Source organism: Hylobates moloch, unplaced genomic scaffold (assembly GCF_009828535.3).
Source record: "Hylobates moloch isolate HMO894 unplaced genomic scaffold, HMol_V3 SCAFFOLD_14, whole genome shotgun sequence".
Lineage (NCBI taxonomy): Eukaryota > Metazoa > Chordata > Mammalia > Primates > Hylobatidae > Hylobates > Hylobates moloch.
This window is the reverse complement of record NW_026652289.1, coordinates 27,374,436-27,389,894: the sequence shown is the minus strand read 5'-3', so window position 1 is coordinate 27,389,894 and position 15,459 is coordinate 27,374,436. Positions and strand designations below refer to the sequence as shown.

Below are 15,459 nucleotides of genomic sequence, written 5' to 3'. Positions count from 1 at the left end.
TTCCCAAAGTTCCTTTCTAAGTTTGGAAATTGGAATGCATTTTTCACATCAGAAGAGAGGTTAGTATCTCAGATCTGCTTATAAATCCCTATTATAATAAACGGTACTTAAAATATGGCACAAAAAATAATGTAGAGCCTAACAAGTAGGTAGTTGCAATGATTTCATGAGGAAATGCATTGAAAGTGATCACTTGGGAACCCAGTTAGCCATCTTCCCTGCTGTGGCCTTGATTACTGAGGAAGGTGAAGTGGAATTTCCTGGATCCCATCCCTGGGGGTGCTTCTGTGGCCTGCCACGGGGTGTGTGTATTGGGCAGTGGGGGTGGGAGGATGGTGAAGGACAGAATCGAAAGCTTTCCAGGAATGGGGTGAGGCTTGGGGGTGTAGTGAAAGGGACTGAGGCAGAGCATAGCCCAGAGGAACAGAAGTAGCTGAGTTCGAAAGAAATGAAAGATCTGGAAATAAAATACATATGGGACTGAAGGGACAAGAGTGACACTAAAGACAGGCAGAGAGGAGTGAAGAACAGTGGTAAAGAGTGTCCTGCACCCACTCACAAGAGCCAATTGTTAAATTTTCAAGAATTTTGTGAGCCAGTTGTTAAACACAGACATTATTAAAAACTAAGTCAAGGCCAGGCAAAGTGCCTCACACCTATAATCCCAGAGCTTTGGAAGGCCAAAGTGGGATGATTGCCTGAGGTCAGGAGTTTGAGACCAGCCTGGACAACATAGTGAGGCCCCTGTCTCTACAAAAAATAAAAATTAATTAGCTAGGCATGATAGTGCACGCCTGCAGTCTCAGCTGCTTGGGAAGCTGAGGTGGGAGGATCACATGAGCCCAGGAGTTCAGGCTGCAGTCAGCTATGATTGCGCCACTGCACTCCAGCCTGGGCAAAAGAGCAAGGCCCTGTCTCAAAAAAATAAGTCGTATAAACTTACAATGAAATAAATTGTCTTTAAAACTAAACTAATGTATACTCAAGACTCACCACTTCCTAAGTATTTTACTATTTAGTAAAGTCACCTATCGAGATGATTTACATGTTTTGCATTCATATGGTGGGAATATTCCACAATGATGTGCTGCCCAGCATCTCTCCCCAGCTCTGCATTCTGAGATATCAGTAACTTGTTGTTGGTTACAGTGTGAATACTTTTGCCAAGAAAACTGAAAAATGCTACAAATCAAATCAGCCCTCCTCTATCCCCAAGAGCTGATTGTTAAACAGTTGCCAGCATTCCACTGGGTAAGGACATCTCTTCAGTAACAAAAGAAGGTTTTCTTTCTTTTTTAAAAAAGTTTCACTACCTGTGCTAGATTAGTGTTCTAGTTCATTTATTCATTAAATAAAAAATATTTTTTGATTCTCTACTTGTTAGGAGATAATTTTCCATGGGATTCTTATGTTTCTGCATACCTTATAAGAAAGGCACAGATTGCCCTTTGTCCCAGTAAATCTTTTCAGTGATGTTCATACAGTGAATGGCCTTGGAAGCTAGGGCTTGGGTCTCCCTTTGGAGCAAAGGGCAGACATGCTTGCTGCCCATTATAAAATTTTTGCATCCCCTAAACTCAGCATTCCTCTCCTGTATCACAACCCACTATGTATTCAGTTATCTTTCGGTTCTTTTGTGTCACCCTGTAGACTTGGGGCTCGAGATACTGTCCCCAAAATGCCAAAATCCTGGCTATTGCTATTGTTGTGATTAATAAGCTGTTCTTCTCTGACCCTGAGTCTCCTGTCTTCTACTGGCATCAATGAAACTGTAGCAGGCAAACTTATTGGCTTGTGAGTAGGGCAAAATTCAGTCCCTTCCCAGTTCTTAACAGTATTATGTGTCAGGCAGTGAGCGAGGAACTGAAATGCAGAGGTGAGTACAGCAAAAAGATCCTTGTGGAGTTCAATACGTCTTGTAGGATTATAAACAAAAAGCATTAAAAATAAATGATGAATATTTAAAATTTATATTGGGATAAGAATTAAGAAAGAGTTCAACAGTAATGGAGCTGTCTAGAGGGAAATCTACATGAGTTGTTGGGGAAGGTCTCTCTGGTAGGTGGTAAAGCCAGGAGAAAGAAGTTACCGCTGAAGAGTGAAGAGAGGGAGTATGTAAAATAGTAAAGGAGGCCAGCCAGGTGCGAAGGCTCTCGCCTGTAATCCCAGCACTTTGGGAGGCCAAAGGCAGGAGGATGGCTTGAGCCCAGGTGTTACAGACCAGCCTGGGTAACATAGTGAGACCCTGTCTCTACAAAAAAAAAAAAAAAAAAAAAAAAAGGAAAGGAGTCATGAAGTAGTTTTTTTAGTTGATTAATAAAGGGAATTTTTTTTATGGGAAAGGATATGTTTTCTTCCATTTTCCTCTTTTCATTAAGGTAAATAAGTGGGAGGGGAGGTCCAGACTGTGATAGAAATGGCAGGAGATTACACTTTTCCTGCATTGGAATCACATGAAATTCCAAATATTGTATAAAGACTTGTGATTTGAGGAAATCCCTGGAAATAATACTTGGGGGCTGAATAAGAATAGTATTAGTACAGACGGTGGAAAGCAGTGAGGAGGATAGAAAACGTGGCTGTAGTGAGAGGAGTGAAATGACTGTCTTTGTACCTGCCCTGAGCAGTGCTCCTAAGGTGAGAGCTGATGAACTGGGGACGGATTGCCTGGAGTTTTAAGGTTTTCTTTCAGCGTTAGGTAGCAAAATCCACGGAGTATGATTCCAACAAACAATTGAGAGTTAGAGTGAAGTGAAGCTACCTAAAGGACAGAGAAAAAGGGTTTTGAGACTCAGTTCCTGACTCTTGATTGCTCTGTGACCTCTCTGCTATCTTTATTAGATATGGCACTTTCTTATAAGAGGTTGCTGTAACTACCTTACTGAAGATCTGAGATAGGAAAGCAAAGGCAGAGCAGCAAACTATAAAAGTCTCCTTCTTACATCTTCCACCAATGTGGCGTTTGAGTACTTCTGTGAGTTTTTAGAAATATGGGTTAGAAGTACACTCAAGGCAATTTAAAAGTAATATTTTTTACACTTGTTAGAAGTTACACTCAAGCCAATTTAAAAATAATATTTTTAGGTCGGGTACAGTGGCTCATGCCCGTAATCCCAGCACTCTGGGAGGCTGAGGTGGGCAGATCACTTGAGTCAGGAGTTCGAGACCAGCCTGGCCAACATGGTGAAACCTCGTCTCTAATAAAAAAAAAATATATATATATACGTGTAGTATATACATATATATACATATATATATATATATTACTTGGGCGTGGGTGCCTGTAATCCCAGCTACTCCGGAGGCTGAGGCAGGAGAATTGCTCGAACCTGGGAGGCAGAGGTTGCAGTGAGCTGAGATTGTGCCACTGCACTGCAGCCTGGGTGACAGAGTGAGACTCTGTCTCAAAAAAACAAAAAAAATTTTTTTATACTTCAATATTTTTATATTGAAGTATATTTTATTGACATAAATGGATATTGTATAATGTCTGTTCTAGATACAGTCTGTAAGTTGGTTTTATTTGCTTTTTACTTTTAGTACCAGGTATTAGATAACCTAAAGGTATGCACAAAGGTTTTGTCCTTGGATAGTATAGTGCCAGCCACTGGGTTTATTGGTTTTCACTGTAAAATGCCAACAAAAAAACATTCTAGAAAACATCCAAATTATTTTACTGTGAAATTTTATTAAAATGAATATATTGCTGTAATGACATACCCTTACATTTTACCAAGCACTTAACATAGTCCTATAAGAATGCCCAAAAGTAGTTGTTGATTTTCTATTTTTTTTTTTCCAGATGAAAAAGCAGGCTCAGAGTGGTGGCATGAGCTGCTTCAAGTCACATAGTAACTAGCCAATGTCTTAAATGAGCCCCTAGAACATCTACACAGTGTTCTGTGATCAAAGGCCTGAGGGAGTTTTTACAGATTTCTATTCTGTTGCTTCCCTTTTTGTTTATGAGACTATTCTTGCTGCATGCCTCGATTCTCAGTGTGTTTTCTTGCTGGCCCAGGCTTCTTCTATTCATAGCCTGAATGGGAGTCCCAGCACCAGTTCTTGCCCTGTGTAAAGTAGGGTCGTTTCTTGTCTGAGTAAAATTTGCTGGTGGTTTTGCATATCTTAAAGTTTTGGAAAATGTATCCAAAGAGAATACTCGTTTTTTTTTTTTTTTTTTTTGAGATTGGGCCATCAGAAACACTGATCCTAGCATCATTTAACTTAACATCCTATTGGAGAGAAGGATAAAACACTTCCATTCATATTCAAGGAAATCGGAGCTAAATGTATCTACTTCTTAAAAAAATTAGAAGATACTGTCTTTAAAATAATAACCCGGCCGGGCGCGGTGGCTCACGCCTGTAATCCCAGCACTTTGGGAGGCCGAGGTGGGCAGATCACGAGGCCAGGAGATCGAGACTATTCTGGCTAACATGGTGAAATCCTGTCTCTACTAAAAATACAAAAAATTAGCCGGGCGTGGTGGCGGGTGCCTGTAGTCCCAGCTACTCGGGAGGCTGAGGCAGGAGAATGGCATGAACCCGGGAGGCAGAGCTTGCAGTGAGCCGAGATCACGCCACTGCACTCCAGCCTGGGCGACAGAGCGAGACTCCATCTCAAAACAAAGAAACCAAAAACCCTGAGGAATATTAAAAACCATCTCAACTTGCTAAGGAACCTAGAATAAGATATGTGTAGGGCTGAGAATATGAGCGATGAAAAAAAATTTCTTGACATCGTCAAATGGTGAAACCACTTATTTTAAAATAAGAAAACAATATGATAAAAAGCATTATATTAAATTGACAATTAATATAATATGTTAAAAAATAATTAAAAGCATTATTTAAAATAGAATAATAAACTATTTCCTCCATAAGGACAGTTAGGTGGTCTGCCTTCATTGCCTTAAGGAAGGGACAATACAGGCAAATCTGATCACAAAAGTTAAATTCTTGGTTAATCTATTTCCACTTCTAGAAGTTAGCAGTAAATGATAGATTTTGAAGATGAGATAAAGAGTTGTTTTTCCTGCTCCTGATTTACTGAACCTAGGAAGGAAGAAAGTGAGAAGGTGAACAAGAGGCTAGATATGGTGTCACTAAAAATTGGAGGCTGACACTTGATTTCTCCAATTTGTTGACTGCCACTGCCATCTTAAAGGACGACAGCAACCTCAGATACGTTGGAGTCTCAATTAATTGAAGGGAACTATGCTGCTGTTTGCTGAACTTGATTTGTCCCATTGCTAGATCCAATTGTTAAATTTTTAGGAGTTTCGTGAACTTGCTAGTATCACATTTGTAACTTGAAATTAGCCATGGTGAGAGTTTTCATCTACAGAAATGGGCAGATGCTCAGCACTTTGGGAGGCCGAGGCAGGCAGATCACAAGGTCAGGAGATTGAGACCATCCTGGCTAACACGGTGAAAGCCCGTCTCTACTAAAAATACAAAAAATTAGCTGGGCATGGTGGCGGGCGCCTGTGGTCCCAGCTACTCGGGAGGCTGAGGCAGGAGAATGGCGTGAACCCGGGAGGTGGAGCTTGCAGTGAGCCAAGATTGCGCCACTGCACTCCAGCCTGGGTGACAGAGCAAGACTCCGTCTCAAAAAAAAAAAAAAAAAAAAAAGAAATGGGCAGATGCTACAAGCCCGTCCCCCCACCACATCCTGGACAGCTGTTGTTAAACACTTACCAGCACCCCACTGGATCTGTGCCTCCCTTCCCAGGTGGAGCCTAGGGAAATAGACTGCTGAGGACCCAGCAACTTCTTATATTCCACATCAAGTGTAAAATTTGCGGTGCCATGCATCCAGGAAGATGGGCTTCTGTCATCCTTTTAGGGTTCCTGCCTGTCTCTTTGTACTCTGAGGAGGAGTAGAACGATTTCTCGTGTATCTAAGAGCAGCACAGAGTGAGAAAGTATCTTAGACAACACTGGTAATTGACCTGAAGCCTCACAGTGGTATGGGAGAGCAGGTCAGTTCTTCTGAACTCCTTGAAATCTGCATAGCAGTGATTCAATATGACCAAGTTTGAAGACTCCTTAGGTTGAGGCCAAATTATGTGTCAGCAACCTGTGTGGTTTAGGGTTAGGATTTGGATAAAGCACGTGAGTCACCAACCCTGGGTGCAACATTTAATGGTGTGCCAAAAACTCAATATTTTATTTTATTTATTTAGCTTAAACATTTTTATTTTTATTTCAGTAGTTTTTGGAATACAGGTGGTTTTGGTTACATGAATAAATTCTTTAGTGGTGATTTCTGAGATTTTAGTGCATCTGTCACCTGAGCAGCCTGCACTGGACCCAATATGTAGTGCTTTATCCCTTATCCCCCTCCCAACTGCCCCCCACCCCAGTCTCCAGGGTCTGTTATATCATTCTTTTTTTTTTTTTTTCTTTGAGACAGAGTGTCGCTCTGACGCCCAGGTTGGAGTGTAGTGGCGCGATCTCAGCTCACTGCAAGCTCCGCCTCCTGGGTTCACACCATTCTCCTGCCTCCGCCTCCCGAGTAGCTGGGACTACAGGCATCCGCCACCATGCCTGGCTAATTTTTTGTATTTTTAGTAGAGACGGGGTCTCACTGTGTTAGCCAGGATGGTCTCCAACTCCTGACCTCGTGATCCGCCCACCTTGGCCTCCCAAAGTGCTGGGATTACAGGCGTGAGCCACCATGCCTGTGCTGTTGTATCATTCTTATGCCTTTGTGTTATCATATCTTAGCTTCCACTTATAAGTGAGAATATACTGTATTTGGTTCTCCATTCCTGAAAACTCAATATTTTAATGCCATATTTGAAATATCAAAATTAAGCAAAAGTACATTATGAATAAAATATTAATATATTAAGTAAAGGCAGTATCAGTATTAATGAGTTTTTCTTCTGCCTCAGGCTGTGATGGACTACAAGGGGTACTGTTACTGATCCTGCTTCACTTGTTGTTGATCCTGCTTCACTCCTCTCATCCTGGTCTGGGGGGGAAATGGGCTGGATCAGGGGTGGGAGGCAGGGTGCCTTGAATAGCTTGCAATTTAGTTCCTGAATGGGAGTTTGAAATGGACGGACAATGTATTGAATTTCAGAAAAATAAAGCTCTAATTCTTGCACATGTGACTTGTAGGCTCAGATTTGAACTTCCTGCATATGAGTTTGGCTGCAAGTTATTCTTGCATCTATAATGAAATAATTTATAAACATTGTTTTTTATCTTCATGTGGGATTAAATATTTGGTTACTTGTTGGTAACAGCTGTAGTCAGGGATGACTTATAGAAATCATGTTGCCATTTTCTTAGATGGTTTCAAATCTGTAGGGATATCTGTATGTATGTATATATCTCTGTCTGTATATATTCTGAACTTCATTACAGTGTGCCATCTTTTCTAGTGCTAATATTAGAGTCATTGGTATATAGTTCTCAAGATCCTTCCAGTGATTTATCAAAAATGACAGAAAAATATTTTGACCAACAATTTCATAAATTCACCCTTGACTTATTTTCTAATGTCTTGGGTAATGTCAACTTTCATCTCATCTCCTAGCCTCTGCCATTTCCAATAAAAGTAAAACAAAAATAGCTAACATTTTATCAGTCTGACTATGCACCAGAAACTTTGGAAATTGCATTACATGCATTATCTTATTTACTATGACAGCTCTATAAGAGATGGACGATTAAAATGTCTATTTACAGATGAAGAAACTGTACCTTAAGATAGTCACAGGACTGGCAAATGGCAAACTCAAACCCCTGTCTGCCTGGTTCCAAAGCTTGTTCATATACTCACTGTGCCAAACCACCAAATCCAATGTTCTTATACCTCAAGATGAGGTCCACTGATCCTCTTACCCCAAGTGGCAACAGTGTTTTCCTTTTTCTTAGAGCTAGAATATTGTGTAGCATCTCCAGTTTACAGGGGCTGTATTGTCTCTGTTTATTCCTAGAACATAATGACTGATGAAGCATTAAGACTATGTTTCCTTATGAAAAATAACTGCGAAAATAATGTCAACAGATAGTACTGGTGATGGAATTGAATAGAAAATTTAGCACAAGATGGAAAATTTATAAAACAAATGACAGACCATGTTGATATTTGTGAATTGGATCAGTATTCTTTTATTTACAAATGACAGAAAACCTCAAGCAAGATATTGGGAGCTGGGCTGGTGGCTTTGAGAGGGTGGACTGGGATCTGGATTTGGAGTGGAAGGAAGCACTCATGATGTGGGGATGTGCAGGCCACCTGAGCCGAGACCAGAATAGGGAGTAGTGTAAAGGTTAGGGTTTTAGGGCAAGAGTGAGACTGCAGAAAGAAAACAAGACAGCGGTGCAGTAATGGAGGTCAGTCCATTCAGGCTGCTGTAACAAAACACCAGAAATCAGTGGGTTACAAAAGCACGCATTTATTTCTCATGGTTCTGGAGACTGGAGAGTTTAAGATCAAGGTGCCAGCCGTGTTGGGTGAGGGCCCGCTTCTTTACTGATGGTATCTCCTCACCCTTCTCTCACATGGCAGAAGAGTAATGGGTCTCTCTAGGGCCTCTTTTATAAGGGCACTAATCCCAAACATGGGGGCTTTACTTCCGTGATCAAATCACTTTTCAAATGCTTGAGTCACCAGAAACACCAAGACATGATTAGAGGGCTGGAACTTTCACCCTAACACTCAACCTATAGGCAGAGGGGCTGAACTTGAGTTCAGTCACCAATGGTCAGTGATTTAATCAATCATGCCTACATAGTGAAACCTTCATAACAGACCCTAAACAATGGTATTAAAATAACTTTCTGGCTGGTGTACACATTGAGGTGCTGGGACGGAGGTCGGCCTGGAGGAAGCACGGAAACTCTGTGCTCCTCAGCCTTCTATACCTTGCCCTATGCATAGGGCAAATAGACATGTCACAAATATTACAGATGTGCAGAGTGGTTTCTGATTCCAGGTTGGAGCCTGACTTACACACTGTGCTGCTCATCTTTGATCTTCATAGGCCTATAATCTAATACTACTTTAGTAATACATATATAGGACCACAAGAACACTCAGCACAACCATTCTCTTCAAGTGCCATATTCTGGAGAGCTTCAATTCCAAAGCAAAAGATGTGTATCAAGTTTTACAGTAAAAAAAAAAAAAAAAAAAAGGTTTTGGTAAAGGCAGGAAGATAAATCGAGAATACTCACGTGGGAAGGGTTGAAAGTAGGTGTAAGACAAGAGGCCTGCACATTTTGGCGTGAGGAGGGGAAGGAACTGGTAGAGATGGTGGGTGGGTCATTGACTGAATGGCCCAGTGGTGGCATCTTCAGGTGAGGCACATATATGAGGAGGAGAAGAGAGTTCTTCCTAAGGGGCAAGTAAAGAGAAGGTGAATAAAAGGAAGGGTACTTTTCGAGAATGGTGCAGTGGGAGAGGAAACAGGAAAAAAAATTGAGGAAGATTTCTCCCATTTAATGAAGTACTTCAGTATGTCTAATTGGAAATATACATTATTAGTGGAAGTCTTTGAAATGAATTCCTCAGCAAAGCCCAAGGTAGTTGAAGAATTTAATCTCTGTTTTCCCTCTTTCACTCATGAATATGCTTATGTATTATTATCAAGTGGACCACTTGATTCTCTAGTTGGTTTTGTTGTGACATAAAATATCTATCTGTTCAAGTGATCTTTTTACGTGATAAATATGGCACTTTATAGATTTTTGAAATCTCAGCATTTTCTCTCCTGATATTTGCCTTCATCCTTTTTCCCTTTCCTCTCTTCAAGAAGCTGTGCTGTTCTGTGCTCATTTCCTGTAGAGGAATGTGGAGCATGAAGGTTTGGTGAAAACATATTTGTTTCCATTCTTTCCCAGGCTTTCCTTTTCCAAATGGTAAGCCTCAAAGAGCCTCACCAGAGCTGAGGTTTTGAGGAGGTTAAAGCTTTTCCAGGCAGATAGAAGAATTCAGATGAATTTGTGAAATTTGTGAGTAAAGGGATCTATGCCTTGCTCCCTAGGAATAACACAGAAGCGATGAGAAGATCCCATCTGCCTCTGTCGCCTGGGTGAATCTTGACTTACCCGCTGTGCTGCCTGTCTTTGAGCTTATAAGCCTATAACCTAATGCTTTAGTTATTAAAGATATACATTCCGATATATAGGACTATTAAGAACACTTAACCATTCTCCTTAAGTGTCATATTTGGGAAGAAATGACTGCATGGCATGTCTAGATACCTGGTACACCTTAGACAATCATACAGATGTTCTGTACCCCCAGCATGGTGTGAATGTAGAGTGAGTCTTAATCGCCAGTAGTCTCCCAGAAGCAGCAGAGACTGTGTTGGACCTGAAGGAGCCATGCAGACAGGGATGAGGCATGTCTCCTTCAGAGGAGGCAATGGGTATACCAGTGTGTGTCCCCAGGCTCAGATTACACACAGAGCCAGATGGTCTCCTTCGATGCTTGGATACCGCAGATAGCCCCAGAACTTAAACACAACCTCAGGAAACTGGCAAGGGAGCCCAAATTAACTGAGATTAAGAAAAAGAACCTTAATTTTTTTCCAGTTTATATCCAGATTGTCTCCAAGTCATTTATTAACAAATTCATCTTTTTTTCAACTGATTGAAAACAACATCACATGATATATATATTTAGGTCTATATTTGGGCTTTCTTTTCTATCCCAGTGAATTATTTATCTGTTTTTGAACAGGCACTGTATTTTCTTAATGTTGTAGCTTTATAATATATTTTATGACTTGTAGAGCTACTTCCTCCTTGTTACTCTTCTTTTTTAGATTTTTTAAAATTATTTTTGCTTATATTTTTATAGAAACTTTAAGATTAGCTTCAGTAGTTCAAATTATTGCCAGTATTTTTACTAGAATCAATTTAAAATTATGAATTAATTAATGGAGGTTTCCAGCTTTATCATGTTGATTTTTCCTATTCAGAAACATGGTATGCTTTTTTTTATTCATTCATACCTATTTTTGTTGTTGTTGTCCATTACTAGTGTTACATAGTTTCTTCACATACATTTTGCACATTTCTTATTAGGTTTCCTGTGTATAAGTCAGAGTCCCAGCAAGAAAGGTACAGCACATATTCCAGTGGGCTAGTGGAGGAGAGTTTGATGAAGGGATTATTTTCAAAGGTGAGGAAAGGGTTAAGGAGACTCAACAAGGGACAGTGTAAAGACTAATTTTAGGTGTACACTTGACTGGATTAAGTAATACCCAGAGAGCTGGTAAAGCATTATTTCTGGGTCTATGAGGGCGATTGTGGAAAAGATTGACATTTGAGCCAGCAGACTGCGTAAGGAAGATCCACTCTCACTGAATGTGAGTGACACCATCCAATCAGCTGAGGGCCCAGATAGAACAAAAAGGCAGAAGAAAATCAGATTCACTGTCTCTCTTCTGGAGCTGAAACAACTTTCTTTTCCTGCCATAGGACATCAGGACCCCAGGTTCTCTGGTCTTGGGACTCTGGGACTTGCACCAGCAATCCTGCACAGGCTCTCAGGCCTTTGGACTCAGACTGAGCTACTTCACTGGCTTTCCTGGTTCTCCAGCTTGAAGATGGCAGATCGTGGGACTTCTCAGCCTCCATAATTGAGTGAGCCGATTCCCTAGTAAGTCCCCTCTCATGTATTTCTATGTATATCCACATACTATTTGTTCTGTTTCTCTGAAAAACCCTGAAGAACACAGGCAGTAAAATATTCTGGGGCTAGCAACTGCAGAGAGTAACAAGAAGGTGGAAGGAGTGTACCAGACTCTGGAGGGGACACATGGAAGAGATTCACGCCCTACCCAAGGGGGGGCCATCTGTAGAGGGACGCAGACAACCCAGGGAAGGACACACCCTGACCTCGCTCTTCTCTTGCTATCTGATTACCTGGCAGTGCCTTCTATTGGCCAAACCCAACAGAAGCCAGAGAAGAAAGGTGACCATTGATGTGGTTCACAAATGTCAATCTGCTGGGACACAGAGAAGAGTAAAGAGTAGATCCTCAGGGGGTAAATGAGTGATATTTAGCACACTGCACATTCTGTCTTTTTGTTAGCAGTGTAAAAATGAAGTCTTCTATTGTCTCTCTCTGATATGCGTGTGTGTGTTTGTGTGTGTGTGTGTGTGTGTGTGTGTGTGTGTGTTCTGCCATCCTTGAAGCTAAACTCTAAAGGAGATGATGAACAATTAGACAAGTAGTTATAATAAATATGCTACTATATGGGAAATAAAAGATCTCATGAAAATTTTAGTAGGTAAACCTTGTGAAGTCTGTGGAGTCATAAATGTCTCCTGAAACAAGAGAGGTTTAAATAGATATCCTGAGGATAAGGAAGGTGTTAGGCAGATGAAGATGCTGATGCTGGTGGGGTATGGCAAAGAGAAACGGGGTGAGGGGTGGTTTTCAAGTTTGATGAGGGGTTTAAATATTTTATTTCATTTATTTTATTTTTTACTGTTTACTTGCTATCTGACCTTGGGTGAATTACCTAACTTTTCTGTGCCACAATTTTTCCATCTGTAAAGTAGTTATTATACTGTATTAGTCCGTTTTCACACTGCTGATAAAGACATACCTGAGACTGGGCAATTTACAAAAGAAAGAGATTTAATGGACTTACAGTTTCACATGGCAGGGGGTGAGGGGCTCACAATCATGGTGGAAGGCAAGGAGGAGCAAGTCACGTCTTACATGGATGGCAGCAGGCAAAGAAAGAGCTTGTGTAGGGAAACTCCCATTTTTAAAAACATCAAATCTCTTGAGATTCAGATCTGCTTCCATAATTTAATCACCCCCCCACCCCAGGTTCTTCCTATGACACATGGGAATTGTGGGAGTTACAATTTAAGATGAGATATGGGTGGGGACACAGACAAACCGTATCATTCCACCCCGGCCCCTCCCAAATCTCATGTCCTCACATTTTAAAACCAATCATGCCTTCCCAACAGTCCCCCAAAGGCTTAACTCATTTCAGCATTAACTCAGAAGTCTACAGTCTTATCTGTGGTAAGGCAAGTCACTTCTGCCTATGAGCCTGTAAAATCAAAAGCAAGTTAGTTACTTCCTAGAAACAATGGGGGTACAGGAATTGGGTAAATGCAGCTATTCCAAATGGGAGAAATTGACCAAAACAAAGGGGCTACAGGCCCCGTGCAAGTCAGAAATCCAGCAGGGCAGTCAAATCTTAAGGCCCCAGAATGATCTCCTTTAACTCCATGCCTCACACCCAGGTCATGCTGATGTGAGAGGTGGGCTCCCATCCCCTTGGGCAGCTCTGCCCCTGTGGCTTTGCAGGGTAAAGTCCTGCTCCTGGCTGCCTTCATGGGCTAGTGTTGAGTGTCTGCAGCTTTTACAGGTGCGCAGTGCAAGCTGTCAGTGGATCTACCATTCTGGGGTCTGGAGGATGGTGGCCCTCTTTTCACAGCTGCACTAGGTGGTGCCCCCACAGGGACTCTGTGTGGGAACTCTGACCCCACATTTCCCTTCTGTACTGCCCTAGCAGAGGTTCTCCATGAGCACTTTGCCCCTGCGGCAAACTTCTACCCGGGCATCCGGGCATTTCCATACATCCTCTGACATCTAGGCAGAGGTTCTCAAACTTCAATTCTTGACTTCTGTGCACCTGCAGACTCAATACCTCGTGGAAGCTACCAAGGTTTGGGATTCCACCCTCTGAAGCAACAGCCCAAGCTGTTATTTTTAGTCATGGCTGGAGCAGCTGGGACACAGGGCACCAAGTCCCTAAACTGCACACAGCAGAGACCTTAGGTCTGGCCAACGAAACCATTTTTTCCTCCTAAATCTCTAAGCCTGTGATAAGAGGGGCTGCCGCAAACCACAAAGGTCTCTGACGTGCCCTGGAGACATTTCTCCCACTGTCTTGGGGATTAACATTTGGCTCCTTGTTACTTATGCAAATTTATGCAGCCAGCTTGAATTTCTCCTCAGAAAATGGGATTTTCTTTTCTATCGCATTGTTAGGCTGCAAATTTTTCAAACTTTTATGCTCTTTCCCTTATACAGCTGAATGATTTTAACAGCACCCAAGTCACCTCTTGAATGCTTTGCTGCTTATAAATTTCTTTTGCCAGATACCCTAAATCATCTTTCTCAAGTTCAGAGTCCTGCAAATCTCTAGGGCAGGGACAAAATGCTGCCAGGCTCTTTGCTAAAACATAACAAAAGTCACCTTTGCTCCAGTTTCCAACAAGTTCCTCATCTCCATCTGAGATCACCTTAGCCTGGATTTCATTGTCCATATCATTATCAGCATTTTATTCAAAGCCATTCAACAAGTCTCTAGGGAGTTCCAAACTTTCCCACATTTTTCTGTTTTCTTCTGAGCCCTCCAGACTGTTCCAACCTCTGTCTGTTAACCAGTTCCAAAGTTGCTTCCACATTTTCGGGTATCTTTTCAGCAGCACGCCACTTTACTGGTACCAATTTACTGTGTTAGTCAGTTTTCATGCTTCTGATAAAGACATACCCAAGACTGGGCAATTTACAAAAGAAAGAAGTTTAATGGACTTACAGTTTCACATGGCTGGGGAGGCCTCACAATTATGGCAGAAGGCAAGGAGGAGCAAGTCACGTCTTACATGGATGGCAGCAGGCAAAGAGAGAGCTTGTGCAGGGAAACTCTCATTTTTAAAACCATCAAATCTTGTGAGACTCATTCACTATCACAAGAACAGCCCAGAAAAGATCTGCCCCCATAATTTAATCACCTCCCACTGGGCTCCTCCCGTGACATATGAGAATTATGGGAGTTACAATTCAAGATGAGATTTGGGTTGGGACACAGAAAAACCGTATCATATACTAAACTCACAAGTTGTTGTAAGGATTAAACAAGAAAATGCACTTACATTTTTGAGCCGGTGCTTGGCAGATAGCACATGCTCAATAAATGGTAGCTATTATTATTAACAGTGTATGTGGACGAGCTGGAGTCAATAGAGAGTGAGATCTGTCAGAGTAAATACATCTGACTGTGTACTGCTAGTGAGGTAGTCAGAGGCCCCACTGAAGACAAAGATAAGCATCTGAAGAACTGACAGCTTGATAATAAGTTTTCATATTGTTCCAAGGACAATAAAAAGATGGATTTAATACAGGGAAGTTATATGATCACTTGTCTATTTTAGAACGTTTTGCTGCCACTGTTCATGTCTTGCCTCTTCTACAAGCTACATTTCCAAGCTCCCTTGCAGTTAGGGGCCATATACCTAACTTATGACCAAGGGTTTGTATTAGTCAGGACTCACAAGAGAAACAGGACCAATAGGATGGGTGGATAGATAGATAGACAGAAACAGATTTATTATAAGAAATTGTTTCCTGTGATTATAGAGGCTGGGAAGCCCAAAATCTGCAGTGTGAACTGGCAGGCAGAGGCTCAGGAGAGTCTATGATGCCAATGAAATGTAAAGGTAGTTTGCTGAA

At 41.5% G+C, this 15,459-nt stretch overlaps 1 protein-coding gene across 3 annotated transcripts in view; it reads left to right on the top strand.

The window, feature by feature from the left end:
- CHODL (chondrolectin) overlaps positions 1–15,459 on the top strand; it is a 458,585-nt gene that overhangs the window by 85,260 nt on the left and 357,866 nt on the right. For all 3 annotated transcript variants that reach the window (XM_058427421.1, XM_032174417.2, XM_058427420.1), the window contains exon 2: positions 11,451–11,631. The gene's annotated coding sequence lies outside the window, so the exon portion shown is untranslated. The remainder of the gene's footprint in view (positions 1–11,450; positions 11,632–15,459) is intronic.